The 22672-nt window shown below is 46.4% G+C and overlaps 2 long non-coding RNA genes across 7 annotated transcripts in view; one reads left to right on the top strand and one right to left on the bottom strand.

Annotated features, from left to right (window-relative positions):
* The first annotated feature begins 590 nt into the window (after positions 1-590).
* LOC146768821 (uncharacterized) lies at positions 591-21423 on the top strand. 5 transcript variants are annotated; one of them, XR_014956893.1, is made up of 4 exons: positions 591-700; positions 1642-5677; positions 18776-18880; positions 20833-21423. It is a non-coding gene; the product is annotated as an uncharacterized LOC146768821 (long non-coding RNA). The 5 variants fall into 5 exon arrangements; XR_014956892.1 differs by having other exon boundaries at positions 1642-9617; XR_014956891.1 differs by having other exon boundaries at positions 1642-18880; positions 20833-20963; positions 21008-21423.
* Positions 21424-21549: 126 nt separating this feature from the next.
* Positions 21550-22672, bottom strand: part of LOC146768820 (uncharacterized) — a 29910-nt gene continuing 28787 nt past the window's right edge. The window contains exons 4-5 of one of the 2 annotated variants that reach the window (XR_014956887.1): positions 22468-22627; positions 21550-21722 (exon numbers count right to left, since the gene is read on the bottom strand). This is a non-coding gene — a long non-coding RNA (uncharacterized LOC146768820). Of the gene's footprint in view, positions 21726-22467; positions 22628-22672 lie in introns of both variants that reach the window. The other variant, XR_014956886.1, reaches the window with a different exon arrangement.

Genomic DNA, 22672 nt, shown 5'->3' with positions numbered 1-22672 from the left:
CTCCGCACGACTCCCTGCATTTTCATTCCTGAGGAAAGAGCCAGGGAGGGGATGGAGCTTTTCCCTGTGCAGCAGTGACTCTATTTTCAGCTGTAGCCCAGCAGATTGCTTCGCTCCTCTGCCTTATCATCCAGTACCACCTTAATGCATGCAGCCAAGCAAGGTTACTATTAGTGACTGATACCACTGGCGCTGTGGACTGGAGGTTTTAACCCTAGATGCACCAAAGTCTCTATACCACATCCTTGGCTCTCCCTGGACTTTCATATAGCAGTTATCATTATTATTGAGTTTGGGTGTTTTTTGGTTTGTTTTTTTTTTTTTTTAACCAGAAAATACAGTAAGTTTGTTCTTTCAGAGGATGACATAGAGAAAAGTCAGCCATTCTCGAGGACCAAATCAATCAGTGGTTTACCTTGCATGGAGTGACTGACAGCTCCGGCCCTCTGGCATTGTAATTTATTTTCCAGGCTCAACCCTTTGCAAGTATCACATGTCATGCTTTTAAAAATGTATATATAGAACCAACTAGATAGTTATATTTAGTGCAACTGTAGGTACGGAGGCATTTCTTTTTTTAGCTTCTGTTGGTGCAAATATAGCACCAACAGAAAGCATCCCTTCCATCTGGCTACATGCCCAGAGGAGTCTGCAAAGCTGCTGTTGGGGAAGGGCTGTGAAAAGAACTGGTCAAGGAATGGTGAGTTTACAAGACATCCCCAATTTTCAGTGAAAGGTGCAAAAAATCCCATTCCATCGCAGAATAAAAAATGTGTCGCAGAATAGAAAAAACAATTTCTCCCTCAGGCCCTGGAAGGTTGCAACAATTTATTTTGACCTTTTAAAACCTTCCTTGAGGCTATGCAGGTCACAGGAGGTGCGCCAGTGGGTAAGTGGGAAACCCCAAAGAACAGAACACCCCTTAGTTAAGCACCTGATGCAAGAGAAGCATCCTGACTTGTATCAGCAATAGTGTGGCCAGCAGGACTAGAGGATGGATTGTCCCCTCTACTTGGCCACACCTCAAATCCTGTGTCCAGCTCTGGGCCCCTCAGTTCAGGAAGGACATGGAGGTGCTAGAGCAGGTCCAGAGAAGGGAATAGAATTGGGGAAGGGTCTGGAGCACAAGTCCTACAAGGCTTGGCTGAGGGAGCTGGGGTTGTTTAACCTGGAGAAAAGGAGGCTTAGGGAAATCAGATTGCTCTCTACAAGTTCCTGACAGGCAGGGTGTAGCCAGGTGTGTATCTGTCTTTTCTCCCAAGTAACAAATGGGAGGATGAGAGGAAATTAACTCAGGCTGCTCCAAGGGAAGTTTGGACTGGATAGGAGGAAAATTTCTTTATGGAAAGGGTTTTAAATCATTGTAATGGGCTGCCCAGGGTCCACCATGTTGAGTCACCATCTCCAAAGAAATTTGAAAGACCTGTGGAAGTGGCACAGAGGGATGTGGTTTAGGGGTGGACTTGGCAGTGTTGGGTCAATAGTAGGACTCAAAGATCCTAGAAATCTTTTTCAACCTAAATAATTCTATTCTATTCTATTCTATTCTATTCTATTCTATTCTATTCTATTCTATTCTATTCTATTCCATTCCATTCCATTCCATTCCATTCCATTCCATTCCATTCCATTCCGTTCCAGTTCAGGATCCTCCAAATGCACCCTGATTGGCCTTGGTCCAGGAATGGGAAGTGCTATCAACTATGCAAGGCTCTCAAGGCTCCCAGTCCTTCTTGACAACTTCCATCCTGGTAACTGGGGCATACTGGAAAACTGGACACCTCCAGAGCATAGGTGAGGAAATCAGGAACTGAGGAGTGTGTTTGGGACCACTGATGTCCTGTCTATATCCCTGCAAAGCATGTCTAACCACACAAATGCACATTTTGCAAGAACAAGTTGTTCCAGGCAGTCCTGATTTCAGACTGGGCATCAGAGAGGCCCTTGGCAGGGAGCTGGTGGCTGCAGGAATGAGCAGCACAGCTGGGGAGGGGGGCACAGCATCCAGGCATCCCTGGCAGTGTGGGGTCCTGTGCCAGCTCCCAGCTGTTCCTGACAGCTGAATCCCATGGCCTGACAGAAACTGTGACCTCTAAAGGCATGAAAAACAGACAAGTTTAACAGGTACATGGACTTCTTGTCAGATCTGAACAGAAACCTCTCCTCCAAGGCCTTGTATGTCCCAATACATCTTTTTTCTCAGGCTGTTATCAGCTGGTCTGATAAAAGGTGTTACTCCTCCCTGCATTTCTCACTTTGCTTTTACAGTAGCCCAGGAAGGGTACCTGGGCCTCTATATAATGCAAGATTGTAAATGCACTATGAAAACAAACACTTGCATTTTTAAAATGCCATTGTCCTTTTATTCAGTGTGTCATTTCTGGTCTGTTTGGCAACTCCTGGTCTGTCCTCACATGGGCATTCTCATTTGTACATGCACAGATCAATTGGCATGCACCTTTTCCTGTGTAAATAAGCTTGTTCCTTGGGCAGTTGTACATCACAGACTGGTGACACCTTCTAATCTTATTTTAGGAGCTGGTGGTAGGTTTTTCACACATTGACCTCAAACCTGCATGCACAAAAAAAATCTTCACTCTTAAACTCTCAAGCCTTGTTTTTCACACTTCCCAGCAAGAAAGAAAGATAAAGAACACTCAGACCTAAGAATGTATTTTATGATAATTGAGAAAGCAATAAAATTTTCTGCTTCAAAGCTGAGATACATAATCCATGTGCATCTGCCTGAGGCTGGTCCAAGCTGAGCTCCCACAAGGCTGGGATGTGATGGACACAAGGTGATGGATGCAGTGTCACAGGCTGTTTGGAGGTGGCAGCATTCATATCCTGGGTATTGGTAAGGGCTTGGAAGTTATTACATCCCCTGCTCAGTGGGAGAGAGAGATAAGGAGCTCTTTCAGCAAGGTCTAAACACATGGGGTGGTGATAAATGCAAATCCCTCAAGCTCTGCACAACGGGGCTAATGGGTCTTCAGCTTCAGCAGAAAGAGAGTCACAGTCTGGCTGACCTTGTCCCGGAGTAGAAAAACAAAAAAGATGAGAAACTGTAGGAAACAGCCCTTGTGCCTGAAAGAGGGAGAGGTGTTTAGGTTCCAGAATCTCAGAGACATGGACATAGTGTCCATGAGGGAGACAGGTCTGATGGCAATTTGGCCAAAAGCATGCAAGTGGCACGGTGCACACTTTGTCTTGGTTGAAATCAAGGTTTTTGAGGGGTTTGTTGAAGCCAGCCAACCACCAGCACTGATCCTGGTTCGGTATTCTCCAAGACAGAAGTCAGCCCTGGATGTGCATTGTGGCAGCCCTGGGGTGTTAACCTGCCTCTGCATTGGGGCAGCCTCTCCCTGGGCTGTGATTGCTGAGACCACTGCCAGCAAACCTGCCGAGGTCACTGGGACCAGGGAAAAGGCTCCTGGGACACAGGGAGACCCTGAGAGTGCAGGAACTGGCAGCCCTGGGTTCAGCCCTGCTGGGAATCCTCTTCACTGAGGTCTGAATGCCTACAGGGTGCTGCTTAAAGAAACAAACCTTTCCCTTGCCATTCTTCAACCTTGAGTGATGCACAATCACCAATATTTGCTGAAGCTGCTTGTTGATGATGTTTACTGGAAGGTATTTCCCGCTGTGTCTTCCCAAAAGACCTGATGCTGTCCCACAGTACACAGCACTGCTCTAAACTGCCAGGAAGTTAAGGCAAAAATATCACCTTTCCCAAGGTGCTAAATGACTGGCATGGACTCACATATTGAGTGTGTTCTGCTCCCCTCTCTGCCACAATCAATACCAACCTGATTTCTTTATCACAGGTGATGGGGGATGGAGATGAGCGATCCTGCTCATACCTCAGCTTTGGCATTTTGATTCCCAAACAGCCCATTCGCTAGTAGCATAAAAATAATGTGAAAACAAATAGATCAAATAAATGTAGCTTGAAGACATCTCTATTACAACCCTGCTCTGTATTCTATAAGCAAAATATGTACTGTGCATACAAACACCAGGGAATGAAAGGATGCAGGTATTAACACTGACACATCAAGTGGTTCCTTCATGAGACCATATTATCTGTACAAACACCTACAAGTATTTACATTTCATGAATGAGGTTTTCCAAACATCACCCCCAGCTTCATGCTGCTCTTGGATGAAGTTCAGGCAAAGAATGAGGCCAAATCAATGCCTTCAGAGGGTGTTTTTACAGAAGAGCTGGCTGCAGGGGGAAGTGCTGGTGACTGTGCTGGTGACCTTGAGTAGGAGTGACTGTGGCAAGGCTGGAGGTAAGCATCATGTTTGTGGAAGACATTGTTCAATAGCCAAGACAGGAAAGTCCACTGGAATGGTGAGAAAATCTCTAGTCGGGTTCAGCCTTGATCTTGGCTACAAGGTTGAGTGTGTTTTTTTCTCATATTTTGGCACTTTTGAACACAGTTTAGCATTGGCAGGCTTTGAAAACTGTTTCCTTGGACTCCTCAGTGGGGCAGTTGTGGAGAATTTGCCACTCATGGGGTGTAATTGGTGACTGAACTCACCTGGCATTTTTACAGCCTTGCCCAGATGAAAAACGTGTTAAGGAGGAAGAAGGTTTATAAAAACCACCCATTCTGCAAACAGCCTCTCTGCAGACAGACTGAGTGAACACAACACAGCTGGCGGTCCAGAACGTCTGAAAAACTCCATAATCAATTAATGGATTTTTTTCAATATCGACCCACTCCTAAATCCTGACTGCTAGTTCAGGCAGGGCAGTTTATGACACTAATAAAAGAAATTGTGGTGTTAAATGTCCCACTTCAGTTCAGCAGGTTGTCTGCAAGTCCAGACTGACTTCAGGCCTACATCATGTCCTGACTCCAGCACAAGTTATCCATTTTATTTACTTAAATTCCCTTTGCAGGTCCAATGAGACATGTGCTTCCTCTCTGCTGCTTCTCCTATGCTGCTGTGATTACATTTGCTGTTACAAAGTGCCTGTTTGATTGAGTGTAATTTACAGGACAAACAAAATCCACACATGCACACCTTTTTAAAAAGTGAAGCATTTTGGAACAGAAAGTCTTAATACTGTAAGAATTACTAAATCGTGCCCCTCCTGCTCAAAGCAGGAATCCACATTTTGTGAAAGGACAACTTATAGGACACTGTGTGAAAATGTGGCCTGTATTTCTAAAAATCTTTTGTGTTTTTTAATTATATGCCAACAAGCAAAGCAGGAGGTGGCTGGGACATCCACACAGGTTGTGGGAGATTAGGGTTAAGCTTCCACTCAACCCAAGGGGAATGTGATCTATTGCTCTTGCCTTTTACTAGGAGAGTCTCTAAATCCTCTGTCTTCCAGCTGCCCTGGGATGTGGGTGCTCCCAGCCAGCTGTTGCAAAACATTTTACTATTTCTTGGCAATGGGAAAAGAAAACAAGGGAGTACCCATGTGAGGCTGGAGAGGCACACAGTTATGCTTGGTAAATAGATATGCAGAGTCCAATCTGAGAAATAAATGAATTTAGCATTCAGCTGTAGGTCCCTCCAAGCACACACCAACTGCTGCAGTAATTGTGCTGCAGCTGAGGGAGCAGGACCGTGGAGAAGGATTTTTTTCTCCAACTGGAAAACCTCCTGTGGCACCTCTGAAGGTCACTTCTCCAATGCTTCATCTCCACTGGTGAGTGGACCACTGGTCAAAGGGATATAGCTGTTGCCTGGGGGTAGTAGGAGGGATCAGGAGAAGGAGAGACCTAAGTCCATCACACTTAGGACACACACTTAAGATTAACTCTACTCATACAATTCTTCCTCTGTAAGTAAAGAATCCATAGATAAACTCCAGTCTATTGTAGGAAATATTCCTGCTGGCATCAGTTGTTTGTACTTCCATGATAGGTGCCACAAAGTATTTCTCAATTATTAAGAAGCCTGAAGCCAAGGTGAACGGGCCAAATTGTGTCACAAGGGGCACTTCTATTTTAAAAATTCTGAGATAAACAAGATTGCCTTGTACTAAGTTAGAAGTGCTTCCCATTTGCAGGGTGGGAATTTGCACTAGCTCAGGTGAAGAGCCGAGCCATGGGGGAGTTTATTAGCTGGCACTGCAGGGTCTGATCCAAACCCCATTCATGCATTTGGAAATTCTTCCTTGCCTTCCACAGGCACAGAAGAAAACAAGAGAATTAACCTTGTGGGAAATAACCTTGTGTCAGTTGGTGCCAATATCTCTCTTGAAAATCTCCAAAAAAAAACCTTGTCTAAAAACTCTGCTACCCAGACAGCTAAAAAAGAGGATGAAAACTCACTCATTTAACATTCCTGCGGGTTCTTTACTCACCTCAGACCTGTGTGCCCTCCTGATCTGTCTCCTGGACTATTGTTTTCTATTTTGACTCTCAGGCTAGCAAGGAAAAACTCATGGCACAGTGAAAAGAGCTTCTCTATAGATGTGCTGCTCCCACCATCCTCCTGTCTAAATTGGGCCACAACTTCTGGAGCAAGGTCTGTCAGGGTGAATTTTACCCATGGTTCATGAAGAACCACTACATTTAGTCTGCAATTCACACAGCCAAAGTGCAGGAAGGGGTCTGAGCAGAAATTGAAAGCAGCCTCCTGGGTGCAAACAGGAAAAGTCAGCACACGGCCACTGACACCCTTGGGATGTAGGCACCTATACAGAAAATTGATGTCTTACTCACTTAGCAGAGTCTGGCCACAGTGTTTATGGAAAACTGATACCTATGAGCATTTATGGAATTGCAGGAATAGGGAAAATGTTTGATCCATGGCTCTGCAGGCAGCCACCGTGTAGGACCCAGGCAGACAGTCTCCTCTATCACAATAACAGCATTTTGTAGCAATCTTGCCATCTCCACCTCTGCAAGTGTTCATCTATGGCTTGGGCTAGTCCTTGGCTCAGTGCTGTAAAGTGAAGAGAGGGGATGATTGCATGTGGGGAAATAGTGTCCTGAAAGGAGGAACTGGGGGAACACCCCTGGCTTTCTCTGGAAGAGCTGGAAAATAGCTCTCTTCTGAGCCCTGGGGTGGATGGATTAGGGAAAGAAGAGGTCTGAGAGCACTGACTGTGGTGGGCCCACTGAAGATGGAGGGCTGAACTCTGATCTGGCATCTCTGGTAGTGATGCTAATGAAAACATTATGTGCTGTGAAGCCAGACCATGGCAAGCTCTTTGCATCTACCTGTTATATGTGAGCTAAAAAAATCTCACAATTGCTTCCCTAAACAAAGATTTGCAGTCAGACTTAGGGCAGGTCAGTTGAAGGTAGATGGAGGCCTCCCAAAGGACTTCAAAGATAAGATAACAAGCACACACACAAAAAATGCAGTCTGCCTTGAATTCCTCTGAAGGGTCACTAAGGCACTGCCAAGCCAGCTCTGGGTTGAATGCTCTGGTTTGCTTGTGGACCTTCCAGTAAAATACGGTCTTTTCTCTGCAAAGCTCAGTCCTTGGAAAAGGAGAGCTGTGTGGAACAGCCTTGTCTCTGGAGCAGGGGGACAGCCAGGCTCTGTTTTTTGGTTGTGATCAGCTGTGCCTGGGGACATCTTGACCTGCCCCATATTGCAGCACAAAACCGAGGGCGGTGCACGGGGCTGGACAAAGCTCCTGGCTCAGCCTGACAGTTCAATGCTGGGAGCTGCCAGTGGTGGGTGGGGAGGCAAGGAGCCAGAGGAACACGGTGAGGAGATGATCCATCTCATCCATCTCATCCATCTCATCCATCTCATCCATCTCATCCATCTCACCGCCACCTTCTCAGAGTCTCATCCCCGCCAAGTGGGAGACTCGAGGGGCTGGCTGAGCTGGAGCTTGCAGCCAAACCTCTGGGGGCTGCAGCAGTGCTTAGCCCAGCTTCCCTAAACCCTGCTGGAACCTGTTTGTGCTGGGGGCCTCCACATCAGCTGGTGGCAGTGAGTTCCCCAGTTCAGTTAGGTATTTATGGGAAGGCATTCCTTTGTGTTTATTTTGAATTGGCTGCCTGGTAATTTCAAAGGAGTTCCCATTCTGTCCAATCTAATTTGGAGGATGAGTGCCCAGTGGCTAGACCATAGGAATGGATCTCTGAATTAATTCTATTTTCATCTCTGTCATTCTTCTAGAAGAGCACATATTATTATTCATTGGGGTGAGTTTCACCTTCAGCCAGATCAATTAAAACTACCCCAAGCAAATAGTGATCTGGATTTTGGATGAGACTAATGTTCCCTGTACAACTGCAGAGAACAGGTAGAAATTAAACTAGGCAATAAAGGTAAAATTCTGTTTTAAATTTCCAATGCCTGGATCGATTTGTGCAATTGAAACCGCTGCCAACGTGTTACAAAATAACTTGTCATTCAGAAGTAGACTCTATTATATAGCAGAATGCCCATAATTACAGGAAGATGAGAGCCCACATGCAAGGCAAAAATGTGTAATTTCTAAAAATAGCAATTTGCATACTGACCTAAGGACTGACTGACTAGCTATCTATCTATTGTAACTGTCCTATTTCTATTGATGTGTGTTCATGTCCCTCATAGTTTGACAGTGAAATGGCAGAAAAATCTTGAAAAAAAATCATCTGGACAAAAGAATATTTAACAACCTGTGCTAGCAGCTGAGAAGGGTTCACAGATATAGAGGTGGTGGTTATATCTCAAAACAAGAAGTGGCAAGTGTCTGCATTAATTATAGTTTTGGGCACATGCTAGTACCACACTCAAAGCCCAGCCTTAATGGGATTTTCTTCCTTCTTTCAGAGGCAAAAGTCCAAAAGGAAAGTCAGGCAGCCTTTCTGCAAGAGGTCGTTTGCATCCAGGACGTGCACAAATCTCTTTGCATCTATTTAGAAAGTGTACAAATCTCTTTACATTTATTTAGAAACTAAGGCAATTAAAACACCCCAGATCCCTCCTGTTAACTCAGAAACATCATTATGAAGATGCTTATGCCGCAGTGGTTTACTATGCTCGGTTTAGTGGAAAACTGGAAAGCTGCATTTCCAGCCATTTGATCAACATTTTCCCGAGGTTGCTAATGACTTGCAAAAATCTGCCCAACAGTAACAACCTCGGGGAGACTGCGTTGTTTCCTCCGAGAGCCGCTATTTGTTTTCAGAATGAGAAGTTTAATTAGGTGAGGGGGGCTTTTTTTGCGGAGGAGTTCATGCTTTGTGCCCTCAACAAACAAACCCTATGTGACTGCCCGGGAGCCTCAGCCTTGGCACAGCCGAGGACCTACTGGGGCAAAGGAAATTAATCTGATTTTAAGCTGGTTCCCACTGCGTTTCCCCCGTTTTTGCGCAAGCGGAGCTCGCTCCTCTTCTTTCGGAGCGGACAAGCCTTTGTTTGTGCACAGCTTCCATGGCCGGGGGAGGGCTGGGGGGCAGAGATGCCAGGGCAGCTCCCGGGGATGCCAGGCAGGTGGAATTCCCGTCTGGGAAGGGCGCACACAGCCAAACCCATCCGGGCAGGCACGGAGATAAGGGACGGCCAGATGCCTCCAGCATTCCTCAGGGCTTTCTCAACTTCCACCGTCCCAAAAAACCCACGCTCACGAGGCACGCTTAGGAATCCCCAGAGAGTCTCCATGAAGTCACTAATTGCTGCTAATTATGGTGAGAATGATTTGCGAGTGCCGGCGATGCGCTCGGAGCTAAGGGGACCGCCGGAGATGGAAACATCCCGAGCAGCAGCTGCAGGACGGGGCAGGAATGCCCAGGATGTAGGACGGGGCAGGAATGGCCAGGATGCAGGAGGGGGCAGGAATGCCCAGGATGCAGGAATACCCAGGATGCAGGATGGGGCAGGAATGCCCAGGATGCAGGAGGGGGCAGGAATGCCCAGGAGGCTCTGGAGCATCCCGGGGAGCTGGGCTGGGTACCGCCCTCCTGGCATCGGGGGAGAAGGGCCCTGCTGAGAGCGCCCCGCAATAAATCAGATGCGGAGAGGGGAAATGGGTGTGCAGGTCACCCGAGCGTCCCCTCATCGGGGCTGGAAAGGGATGTGATCCAGCTCTTGGAAAAGATGCCCTCTCCACCACCTTGGGGTGTTTTTCTCAGTGGAAGCAGAGGAAGGGAGCGTTATGTTTATCTGAACAATATTAACAGTCTTTCCTCCACGTACAGTCTCATCACAAGAGACCCAAGTGCACAGACCAAGTGTAAATTTCTATGATGCTATTTCTATGGGCTGAGGTTTTATTAATCAATTTAATTTATTTATTTATTTATTTATTTATTTATTTATTTTACATTTGCATTCGTTATTTTTTCCACATGAAGGTCTCTGCTTCATTTTGCTCCCTGCAGAAAGCAATAATTTCTGCCACAATTGGTCGCTCTGCACTCCCCCCCTTTGCCAAGATGTGCCTGTAGGCACATTCCCCAAGTTATTCTAAAGGCAGGCTGGCACTGTAAGGCACTCTCAGTTTAATAAGAGGAGCAAGATGAAGACAGATATGTGGGTGGTTTTTGGGTTTGTTTGGGTTTTTTTTGGGTTTTTTTTTGTTTTGTTTTTTTTTTTTTTTCTGGCAGAGGACAGTGAGCCACTGGAAAAGTTCCTCTTTGGAGGATAATAGAGACTCATCTCCTTTGGGTAGCAGAGTAACACACGTAGCTCCCCACCCTCCAAAGGGAAACCTGCCTGTAGTAAGTGCTCCCAGGCTTAGGAATCTTCAGGCAGCAAATGCTTACCAGCCTCCGCTTTCCCAGCTGCTGTTCTTTGGAGAGTGATTTTTGTTAAAGCAAGCGTTTCCCTGCTCTTTCTCAGCTAAACAAAACGGGCAAAATCAGTGATGGCATCTCCTGCAGAGCACCCTATTTAGTTTGCTGTCAAAATCACTGTACGTATTATTTTTGAATGATTTTATTTCACAGCATAAAATTAATAGAAAAGGAGAGTGGGTCTTTAAAAATCAGTTGCAAACAGCATGTTCTGATGTAAATGAACACTCTCCGGCAGCATTTGCAAATCTTTACTGGATCCTTGTGCATCAGACTGAAAAGGAAAACAAACTGGGGCCTGGCTACTGAGGGAAGCCTAGATTTCTCTCTCTCTCTCTCTTTTTTTTTTTTTTTTCTCTTTTACAATTCAAACTGAAAGGGAAAAAAAGGCTAATAACATGCAGCTGAAAGCTAAATTAGATATTTAAAATTCAGGCTGTTAAGTTAGGGAAGGAATTGCTCAACATTCCAAGAAGAATATGTTTATGGTCCATGGTTCTAAACCCTGCTGAGAGACGTTGAGCTCTGCCCTGTCTCCATCTCCTGAGCAAAAGAAGTGCAAACGGGAGGCAGGCATTTCCCACTCAGCTTGTGTGGCCATCAGCACCTGATTAACAAAGGGGAAACCAGCCAAGATTATTTTTAGCCTTACAACATCCCTTTTAAAATTTGCAACTCCACGGGATGTTGATATATGACGAATGTGCACCTGAACAAAGTCCAATACTAAATTCCTTTTAAAAATTGCACAGAACTGAATGCAAATGTACATGGGAGTTGGAAGTTTGGTCTCCAGGCTGCTGCCTGTCAGGGCAGCCCTCTGTGCCTTAAAGATTGGTCACTCCCTATGGGAAGTCATTCAGGAGGATAGCTGAGCCTTGCTAGACAAGCCCTAATTTTCATATCTGTTATCTAGCCATCATAGCAACAGCCACAATGAGATTAGGCAGATACACAGATAGATACTTTACATTGCCTTCTAATGACAAAAAAGGGCTCCGGGGAGAATGCATCACTTGCCCCAAGGGCCAGCACAAAGGGTGACAAATCTGTGATAAGGGAGTAGCTCCACAGAAAAAAAAATAACTCACCCCCATGAGTAACTCAGCTGGTAGTTTCTGCTTTGCCATTTTGACTCCCTATTTGTGCAAACTTTTCTCTCTTAATAACTGAAACAGATGGTGGCAAAGGCCCCTCATGTTGAGGTGTCTCCTGAGCTTGCTATTGAAAGCCTATCAGACACACTGTGGACAAAAAAAGGGAAAAAGGGAGATTGCAACTGACCTGGTGGGGCTTTTCCTGCCTCTGCCCGTGCTGTGGGCTGCCTCTGCCTTTTCTCAGGTGCAATGAGCTGTTCAGGAGGGAAAGAGAGGAGCTTTACCTTGAACCTTGCAGGACAATTTGTAGCCTTCAACGATTCACTGAGGTGCAGCAGGCTCTATTTAGAAACGGATATATCCAGCCTGGAGCCCTGAGAGACTATAAAGCATCTGTTTGAATTCCTTAGTGGGTTTGCTGTGTGTAAATCATTTATCCCTGCTCCTGCTCCCCTTTCTTAGCACTCACAATTTGTATTTTTTTGCTAAAAAAAAAAATGACGCCTGCCTTTCTGTTGGTGAGCAGCTTGGGACACATTGCCTGGAGTCTGACCTCAAAGTAGGATGGGATTTGAATCTGAAATCCACTCGGTTTGATCTCACAAGAACCGCCGTGCTGCACAGCTTGTACATCTTTAGTAAAAAGGCAAGCCTTCAAATCCATCCTTTTCAGAGGCCTGTCTCCCTTGTCAGCTGCCATCTTCCGAGAGAAAGATCTAAAATTAGAGAAAAGCTGCCCTCCACTGCTGGAGAATACTGCTGCTGTGACATATGAAAGCAGAAATAAGCTTCAAATAAAGGTCTTCTGCTTAGGCTCACGTAATGAACACGAAAGACTTTGGGTCTCTCCTGTCCAGACCGGCGTTTGTGGGGATCTGATTTAAATAGGCAGCCACAGCACCAGCCCTTATCTTTGTCTGCCTAAGCGTTTATGCTTTGCCTGTCATCACAGGCGCCGTTATTTTGATGGAAACCTACAGATCCAAGTGTTTTTCTTTTAAATACCTCCCTAGAAATCCTGAGGGATGCCAGGAGACCCTACTCTTCTCAATAAATCAGTGAGAAAGAAGGAAACCCTGCATGTGGGAGCAGCCTCTTGAGACCCTTTGAGCGTGATGGTTGTGATGAATTTTGGGCAACGAGGAGGGACTGAATTGTGGTTGCAGCCCTGGAGACCTCAGGTTCAAATCTGTGTCCTTCAGCTGGGCCTGGGGTGTCCTCAGAACTCCCCTGAAACTTATTGGCAGTGGCAACACCTGGGGATTAGGAGTTTGGGGTACCCCTGGTAAACCCTGGTGTGTGCACTCCACAGTCTCTTCTGCTGCATCCCTCCTGTTAAACAGCGTTCTCCTGCCCTGGAGGGATTAGTGGGGCTTACAGGGTTAGATCTGCTCTAATGCACCCTGGCACAGCAGCCCAGGCATGGTGCCCAGAGGCACAGAACTCAGGGGGGAGTTCCTGCTGGTGCCAGAGGAGCTGGTGAGCTCTGGGGCGAATTAAAACAAGAACTGAGAGAACTGAGTTCAAGTTTCCCACTACTTGGAGGCAAAGAAAGTGCTACAATAAAGCAGGATTTGATGGTTTCCCTTTTAACCTGTGTGTCTTACAGTGTCCCAAAACCAGAGATCCTGCTCTAACACTGCTGAGACTCGCAAAACAAACCTCCTTTTTCCAAACAAACCTCCTTTTTCCATCTCTTTCTCTTCCTGTTCCCTCCTCCCCCAGGCATCCAGCCCCAGTTCCCCTCTGTGCCATCGCTCGTGCCTGTGCTGTGCTGGTGATGTCGTGCCATAAACCATCCTCCAGTGGCTCCAGCAAGAGCTGAGATCTCTCCTGCATCCCTGGCCGGTCGTGCTCAGTCAGCAGCAAGCAGCAGGGGTGGGAACAAGTAGCTGGCTCTGAAAGAGCCATCCCAGGAGTTTGTGGAAGGGAAAACTTAGCAGGAGGAACTGCCTCGGGACTCACGTGGCTGAACAACAGGTTGGTCGGCAGCTGAATTTTTAAAAAACCTTGGCCAAAGGTAAATGCACAGCAAGTTCTCATCTGCCAGCTGGGGAAGGAGGCAACACTGGCACCAGGAGAGAGGGAGAACAACAGCACCAAGGGAAAAGTGCAGAAACTGCACATGTGAGGAGGCTTTGCTTTCGCAGGATTGCAACATATCTGAAAAACTCTCAGAAGCATGAGGTGCCTTCAGAAGCCTCTTTTCCAAATTGCAGAGACAGGAGAGACTGCTCACTGTCTTTGCTGTCCCTGCAGTGGGCCCCACAGCTCCAGTCCTGTGTGCTGGCACTACAGGCTGCCCGTGGAAGAGGCTCTTGTTGGGATCCTCTTTAACACAATGACACAGGACAGCCAACTTTGTCACATGCCTGGCAAAACCAGGCTGCAGCACAGTGCTAATGGCCTGCCTCCAGGGGCTGGAGTGCCTGGGTACTTTCCAGACTTTTTCAGGTCCCTGCAGCTCATGGGACAGCAACGTGACAGGGGAAAAACTAAAATTCACAGCTGGGCTGCAAGTGCAGGCAAACAGGCACACAGTGTGGCAGGTAGGGTCTTGTGGGAGAAAGCACCTGGCAGTTTAAGAGGGAATGGGATTTGGTTACTGGAGTTAAAAGGAACTCATTTTTCTTAGGCAGGAACAGTAGAAGTTTGTCTTCCTGAAGCACTAAAGTGTAACCAGGATGGCTCATCATCTCCTGGCATCATCCCAATGCTGTTACTGCCCTTGGTACTGCAAAGGGATCAAATCATTAAAGATTATTAAAGGGTGTGGCTAAGTCTGTGCAGCTAAAAGTGCACATACTTATAGCATCAGCAACATTTAGGCCTCATTCAAAATCCAGTTAATCCATCCTGTTAATCCCTTGAGTTTTCTCCTCTGAGATTTGCCTGTTTGGAATAGTCCCAACAGGAACCCAAGCTGACAGTGGAACTTGGCTACTTGCACAGTACGTAGGTGGAAAACCAGGACACATTGCTTAATCCAAGAAACATCAGTTTTAGTGAGTTCCTGTCGCTTGGTGTGGTATTACTGCCACACATGACTCTGGTGGATTTGCTCCAGAGCCTTCTCCTACTTTTTTCTATGTTCATGGGGCTCTGCCTGTCAGAAGCAAAACCTGATTGAAAATGGGTTATTTATTTTAAGCCAGGCCACGTGCATCGAGTTCTTAGGATGTCACTGACTAAAATACCTGATCCCTAATCTCTCTTTAGCCTCTGACTTTGCACTTGGCTTAGGAGTGTGTGTGATTCTGCGCTGCTGGGATGGCTGTGGCTGCAGGACCACGAGCTTGAAGGTTGGCAGAGCAGGAGCAAAGAGGGAAATGAGCAGCTGCCTAACACCCACGGGGTCAAGGCATGATGGTTTTTTGCACTGAGAACCCAGATGCTGAGAGCAGGGCACCAGGATCAGCAGAAATGAGGTGGTGCCTTTGCTGAGAGGCTGCAGAGCAGGAGCAGTGCCACAATGGTGTGGGAAGCTCGGGGCATTCAAATAAAGGAAGTGGACACAGTTAAAAGGATTTTCTGATATTTGTTTAACTTGGCTGTTACACTTTGCTAAAGAAAAGGAAGGGTTTTGCTAAAGTTGGAACAAACAGTAGATCAGAACATTAAATAAAAAGTTAGCAACCCTTCCAGTAGTGCTAAATCAGGTATGCTGATGAGGTCAAAATTTAATTCCACATTGAAATTGGAAATTTCAAGTACAAATGTTCACAGCAAGCCAAATTATTTTACCTACCAAACCTCCAGGTTCTCTGAAGAGTCTTTTTCATTATCATTCATCCAATCAGCATGTACAGTACTAAAATCCACTATGGAAACAGAGACAGAAGGAGAGCAACATTTTAGTCTACATAGGGCAGACACAGCTGGGAAAACTGGAAGCTGTGCAGTCAGCCTGCCATGGGGCCTCCTCGAAGCTGGCAAGACCTGCAGGGCCATCTAAGCATCTCCCATTGATCTTCCCCCATCCCTGTCCATTCCCTCAGCTCCTTCATTAAGCTGTATTAAGGCTAGGAGTAATTTAAAAGTCCTGGTCCAGTGGGATCAAGAGGAGCAGAGGGTTGGAGGATAAGAAGAGTGCACCCAGAAGGAATGTGGCTCTTGGAGGGATGTTCAGGGGTGCTGGCAGGGAGATGCACAAAGCTCCCAGTGCTCTGATATCAGGCCTCTGCTGGGTGCAACACTTTAGCCCAGGCCAAAAAAATAGGCAACATAATGCAGTGATGTGGCTTCCACACTGATAACATCCGTCCACCTAAGGAACTCCTGAGTATTTGGTGAGAACAGGGGTGTTCATCTCCTCATTGCTTGTGTGGCAAAGCCAGCAGCATGAGTAACTCCTCGCAGGGTGAGTAACAGGTTCACAGCTTGGGCTGTGTACTCCTTGCTCAACACTGCACTGCCCAGCTGCAGCAGAGCCAGGAGCAGATCTGGTGATACATCACATCCGAGTTTGTGACTTATGGGTAGCAATTATTCTAATTAAGCAGTGGTCTCAAAATATTCCCTGGGTTGTGAATGCTTCTGTGCTCAAGTAAACTGGCGTTTACCTAACTGAGTAAGGACACAGCAATTCTGTCCCATAAGGTTTGTATAGCATATTAAATTTGTATCCTCAAATTACACATCTAGTTAAAACACTCTTGTAAGTAATTTTCATAACTGTTTGTAGTATAAACATATTACCAAGTTAAAATTAAATGAGCAATCATCATATAGTATAATATAAAAATTCACTCCTTATAATACAATCTAAAATTCACCAACAGAACAGCAATGCTGTGTAACTAAGCAAACAGGATAGGTGTGAAATTAAAAAGGATATAGATGCATTGTGTGAGAGAGATTTGGTGGTGGAAATGAGTCACTTCTTTGTCAACAGCATCACTACCAACTACAACTTGCAGTGCAGAGGGGAAGGGAGGCTTCCAGACCAGCAGTGGCAGAAATGACACCAGAGCCATCTCAGCCTGCACTCAGCCACCTTTAACAGAAAGGAGTACCACCAGCAAAGCTCAGGGATGCCCAGGGTCCCCATCCCTGCTCCAGCAGTTGGCACAGCTCCAATCCACTGCCATGGGAGCTGCCTCCACCTGTCTGCACACAGGGATGGTGCCTCATGGCTTGGAAAAGAGATGACTGAGAGCTTATGGGCAATATTGAATCCATCCAATGCCTCTGATAAATAAAGTCTTGCAGTGTGATGTTAGAGCTGTTCCCGTGACCTGAATTCACAAATGAGCTCTCCTTGGTGACCTGGTTTCACCATGCCCCAGAGGGGCAGCAGGACTGTGTCCCATGCAGCAGCTCCTGCCCTGCAGCCAGCTCCACTCTCAGCTGCCAGCACAGTCCAAGGGGTGCAATCCCACTCAGAGTCACTAGCACAAGTATGGGGCTGGGCTCTGGTCCCAAATTCATCCCAGGGGAGCCCTGCTTCCAGCCCCTCTCGCTGGTGGCCCCACAGAGAGGAGAGGGGCTGTCATGTCCTGATGGTGCCCTTTTCCACAGGACAGCACCACAGCACACCAGGCTGCCCTGGGGACATCCCACTCCTTAGGGGACAGGAATCAGGTGCCCTGACTGAAGCAGAAAAAAAGAGCTGACTTTGCTCCACGCTATTCTGCACATTAATTGTTGCATAAATGCATTCAAATATTTGTAAGGTTGATTGAAAATGTTGCTAAATCAGACCACTCAGATTTAACCACCAGAAATTAAATCAGATAATAAACAATCAGCATTCATTCCTACAAAAGGGTGATAATTCTGTAGGACTTTGGGTTTATATTGTCTATGCACCTGCATGTGGAATGCTAGTGATAAAGTGAGATTTGATAGCAAAATGGACGGGCAGACTGTTTTTGAACATAATTGCTCAAAAGAAACCACCCGGAATCAATTTAATCATAGTGCAACTGATTTTTAATTTCCAATGGGACAAAAAAGTACCATTCACATTAGGATTTTACTGACTTTAGTTCGTAATCGTGGAACGTCTGTATTGTAGCCAAACTAATTAAATAAATGCTAAGTATTCCACACTTTGTAATACAGGAAAAAAAATAATTAAAGGTGCCTCCTAAACAGCAAAATGAACAAAAGCTAATGGCCTGGCAGCACACTCAAGTCGTGGTTAGACACAGTCTGTTCTTGTTGCAGTTGTGAAATTCTGGGACAATTATCAGCAATTATTGAGGCTCTCTGGACAATTAGCAGTGGCACTAACAGAAGTTGGGGACACAAAGCCCAACTGCCAGAAAGGAAGCATTGCTGCAAAATTCCATCCGAAATCTGGTGTGCAATGCTGAAATTCGTCCTGCAGAAAAAGGTGTTGCCCTGGCTAAGAGCGGGGTGCCCAGTGAGGCATCCTGCCCTTCTGGTCTTGCCTCCCAGGGCAGGAGAAGCAGGAGAAGAGCTGTGCAGCCACCAAAAGCAGCGAGACACAAGTGCCAGAGGCCCTTCCTGCTCCGCTGGCTGTGGAGGTGTGGCAGAGGAAGCAGCTGCTCACAACTGCCTGAGCATCAGAGGGGAAAGCAGCTGTCAGGTCATGTGGTGGCTGGAGCACGAGTCCAAAAAACACATGGTGTGTTTTAGGAAGAGGAAAACAAACTGCCTCATAGTACCTCGGTCCTGAGAGGAAAAGGCTGAAGTAATTACGTTAATTTCATTTGGGATGGGAAGTCATCTCCAGCTTGCTTTTATTCTCTAAGTGATTCTTTTTAACCAATTTTGGTGTTTGTTCTGGATGTTGTTCTCTTAGCTGGAAGCTATTAGGGCAATGTGATCTTACAGCCCTATATCCTGAGACAGAGATCTGAGCTGAAACAAAACTGGATTCTTGCCTTCTCGTCCTGCTTGTGATTTAGGGAGGGAGGAATTAGACTCTACATTCTCATGGGGGAATCATTAAGAATAATTTCTTCCTCTGATCCTGTTGAGCAGCTTGGACATCAGCACATAGACCCTGTGCATGGCAGAAGAGTGAGGAGCTTCCTTCCCCTCCATGGCTGCAGCATGCCCCTCCACCAGGGACTTGCCTGGCAGCAGGTGAGGGTATTTCTGATGAAGTAGCCAAAGAGCAAAATCCTCCTTTCTGCTTTTGTGCTGCCTTTGTGAGGGCTCTGGGAGGACAGACAATACCTGAACTCTCAGGATGCCTGGCAGCCCACAGCCTTCAAACAGCTCCAAAAATTGAGGCTGAACCGGCAGAGTGAGTCTGGGCTTTGCAGGACACGGCGCTGCTGGGCTTGGGGAGCCCTGTGCTGCTGGGACACTTTGATCTGGAGCTCAGAGCTGAGAGCCCCCCTGAGTTATTGCCTGCTTCAGCTACTCGAGGGGAACCAGCCTGTGCTGGGTGCCAGGGCATCCCACACCACACAGAGAAGTGCCCTGGCAGCACAGCTGAGAACCCAGGGGAGCTCAGGGGGCTCTCAAAACCAGGGGAGCTCAGGGGGCTCTCAAATCCAGGGGAGCTCAGGGGGCTCTCAAATCCAGGGGAGTTCAGGGGGCTCTCAAACCCAGAGGAGCTCAGGGAACTCTCAAACCCAGGGATTTTAGGCTCAGGAGGGGCCGCAGCAAGGTGCAAGTTCCTGAGGGCTGCCAACCCACCTGAGGGGAGCACAAGAATAAGCAGGCAACTGATGAAACAGTGACAGCTGCCAAGCCCACTCTTTCTAATCAGCATAATGATGTATTTAATGTCATAAATGCTGCCTTTTGTCTGGCAAAGGGTTCCTGATGAAGCGGCAGCATTTAGGCCAGGAAGTTTTGCTTTCCCCCAGACACAGGAGCACCAAAAAATGGGTGTTTATACATTACATATAGCAGTGCAATGCCCAGCTCATCCTTCAGGCTTTTGGCAAAACCAGCCTACTCCACTATATATATATATGTTTAAGATTGATAATTCATGTCACAAGAAAGCCCCAAGCAGTTGGCCTGGCTTTAATAAAACACAAGTCACTGGTGTCTTCTTTCTTTTGCTCAAGGGTGAAATAAAAGTTGTGCTTGTCCTTTGTGGAGCTGGGAAAGGATGTGCATCAGAGCATTTTGGGCACAAAACCTGAAGACTCAGGATTAGGCTGGCCCACCCTGCAGGAGTCAGCTCCAACACAGCTTAAACAGCAACCCAATGTTCTGGCAGGGGAGACCAGTCCCATGGAGAGCTACCACAGCCCTCACTTCTCTGGGTAATTGTGGCAAAAGAAACCCACCAGCTTCCTGGGGCTAAGATGCTCTGGGACACAGTCACATCAAGATTTTCATCACAAAGCAAGCATACCAGAAAAAAAAAAAAAAACAACAAAAACAACCCATTGTAATATGCTCAAGGCATCCAGAGGCTGGAAGGCAATACCAGGGGAAGTCAGCTTTCATTCTGAATGGGTGTATTCCAAACGACACAGCCTCTGTGGATAAGACAGGCCCTTTTTTTACCATACCTGTCCCACAAAACCCCAGGCAGCCTTCATAACTCCAGGCAGAATTAAAAATGCACTAAATTTACAAATTACACCTGACACTAGCCAAATAAGAAGCAAATATTTTAAAGGGCATGTTATTTATTTATTTATCCATTTAGAAGAGCTCATGTTGAGAATGGCAACATCCCCAAACAAACCCGCAGTATTCCCAGGAAATGATACAGCTCTGCAGGATGGTTAAAATTAGACCTGGTGCAGGGCTCTGCGTCTCCTATACTCCACGGGAATTTCCTGTTCTGCTGCCTTCAGGGAATGCCTGGCAGGGAAGTGCCGGCATGCTTTATCTGTCCTGCTTTATCTGTCCTGCTTTATCTGCCTTGCCCCACCCGGTCACTGCGGGCGGGGATCTCCGGGAAAGGGCTTTGCTGGCTTCTCAGGTGGGATTCTGCTGTTTCAATATCGGTGATGAGTGCTGTTATGTGTAGTAAATATAATTCGCGCCATTCCTTGTATGAAATATGTAATATTGGATACTTGTTAGATTATGCTTGTTTATATTAGTTCCCCCCCTTGCAGGCGAGACTGGGTGTATATTGGAAACTGATTTACAAGTAAAAGGATGTGGCTCGGCCAGGAGCCAGGTGCTGACTATCGAGACTCCAGGTGTTGACCATCGGGAATTCAGGTGTTGACCATCGGGACTCCAGGTGTTGATCATCGGGACTCCAGGTGTTGACCATCGGGAATTCAGGTGTTGACCATCGGGTGCTGATCATCGCGTAAACGGCCCAAGATGGATATAATGGGAATCCTCAGACAGATCCATGTGAATACAGCCTTCCCGTAAAATCTCATCAGGGATTCACCTACTCCGGACACTGAATTATTTCTCCTCATCAACAAAAAAAGAAAATCTTATTAACCTATGGACTCTGAATGGAAGAAAAGACTGATTGCTGAAATCTTGGCCTCAGGTGGAATTTTCGCTATAAAAACAGCTTGGGCCAGGATGGAGGTGTGTGGGCATAGGGGAAACTTCTCTTGAGGCTGACTCCTTGTGGCACACCCAGGGCCGATTCCTGGGCTCGGCTCTGTCTTTTTCTGTGTCTGGCTAGATAGAATTTGACCGCTAATAAATTTTTTTTTTTTTCCTTATTTTTAATTTGGCTGAATAAATTCTCATTTATAACAGCACCATTCGGAATGCCCGGGGATATCCGGCTGGATTCCTGGCTGCTGCTTCAGGAAGTTGGAGGTTTCTGGCAGGTCCCCTGCTGAACCTGCCCTCCTTGGATGTCCTCGGTTCTCTAAGAGCTGCTGGGCTATGCAGAGCTCAGTGCCCAGGAGCCTCCTACAGCCCCATTCCATCAGGATCCAGGAGCGCAGCAGGGCAGGGATGTCCTGGCCCTGGGCAGCCAAGGGCTCTGCAGCATCCCTGTGGCAAGGGCAGAGCAGGCACAGCGATGCTGCTGTGAAAAATGCACATTTTAGGATTGGCTTTTCGCAAATATTACAATGAACATTGTCTGCATAATGTTAGAAAGTTATGCTGTATTAATTCTCTTAAGTAGTGTGTTAAATATAGGTTTAGGTTATAATATAATGTTAAAATAGAAACTATGCCATGTAAGATATTTTTTTTACTAGCTCAAGCAAGGAATAAGATAATCAAGAAACTCTTTGCACAGAGGTAACAGCAACACACGAAACCTGAAGAGTTATGGCCTCCTTATTGGAAAATACAAATATTCTTCCACTTTCTCTCTGTCTTTATGGAACCACCAGGATTAAGGGGAAGGAGTTGACAAAAACCAGAAAAGTTCTTAATTTGCAAGGAATTGATGCCTCATTTATGAGATATATGAATATGCAACAGGCTGTTGCTTTTAAGGGTTATTCCTTTGTTCACAAGGCATGTTTTTGGCAGCTTAGTGCCCAGAAACATCCGGACGTCCACAATTCCTTGCTTTTTATTGTCTCGTAGTGTCCTAATCCTCATTGTCCAAATCTTTGTTATTCTAATTTTATTACTATTTTTTATAACTATTTTATTACTAATGAACTTTTACAATTTTAAAAACCAAGTGATTGGTGTTTTTCGCACTGCCGTGGAAAAACTGGGAGAGCCTTAGGATGTCTCAAGGCAGCGTGGAAGAAAAATGAGCCTCAGGCACAGAGCAGATCCCACACCTCCAGCTGAGCCCTGGTTACCTGCAAGGCAGGGCTGGTAAATGCTGCTGCCTGTGTGAGCCAGACCCAGGAGCAAGCCACACATGCTCCTGCAGGAAATCACAGCACCTCATCGTCCTCCTGGTTAGATTTGTTTCAGTGGGGACAACTGACAGGCCCCAATGTTTTTCCTCCCTGTGTCCTGTGGAACAGGACAGCAAAAACTGAAAATGTGGCATAAAATATG

Source organism: Lonchura striata, chromosome 1, assembly GCF_050655825.1.
Source record: "Lonchura striata isolate lonStrDom1 chromosome 1, ASM5065582v1, whole genome shotgun sequence".
NCBI classification, from domain to species: domain Eukaryota; kingdom Metazoa; phylum Chordata; class Aves; order Passeriformes; family Estrildidae; genus Lonchura; species Lonchura striata.
Note: the sequence above shows the minus strand (reverse complement) of the source record. Positions and strands in the feature narration are given on the sequence as shown.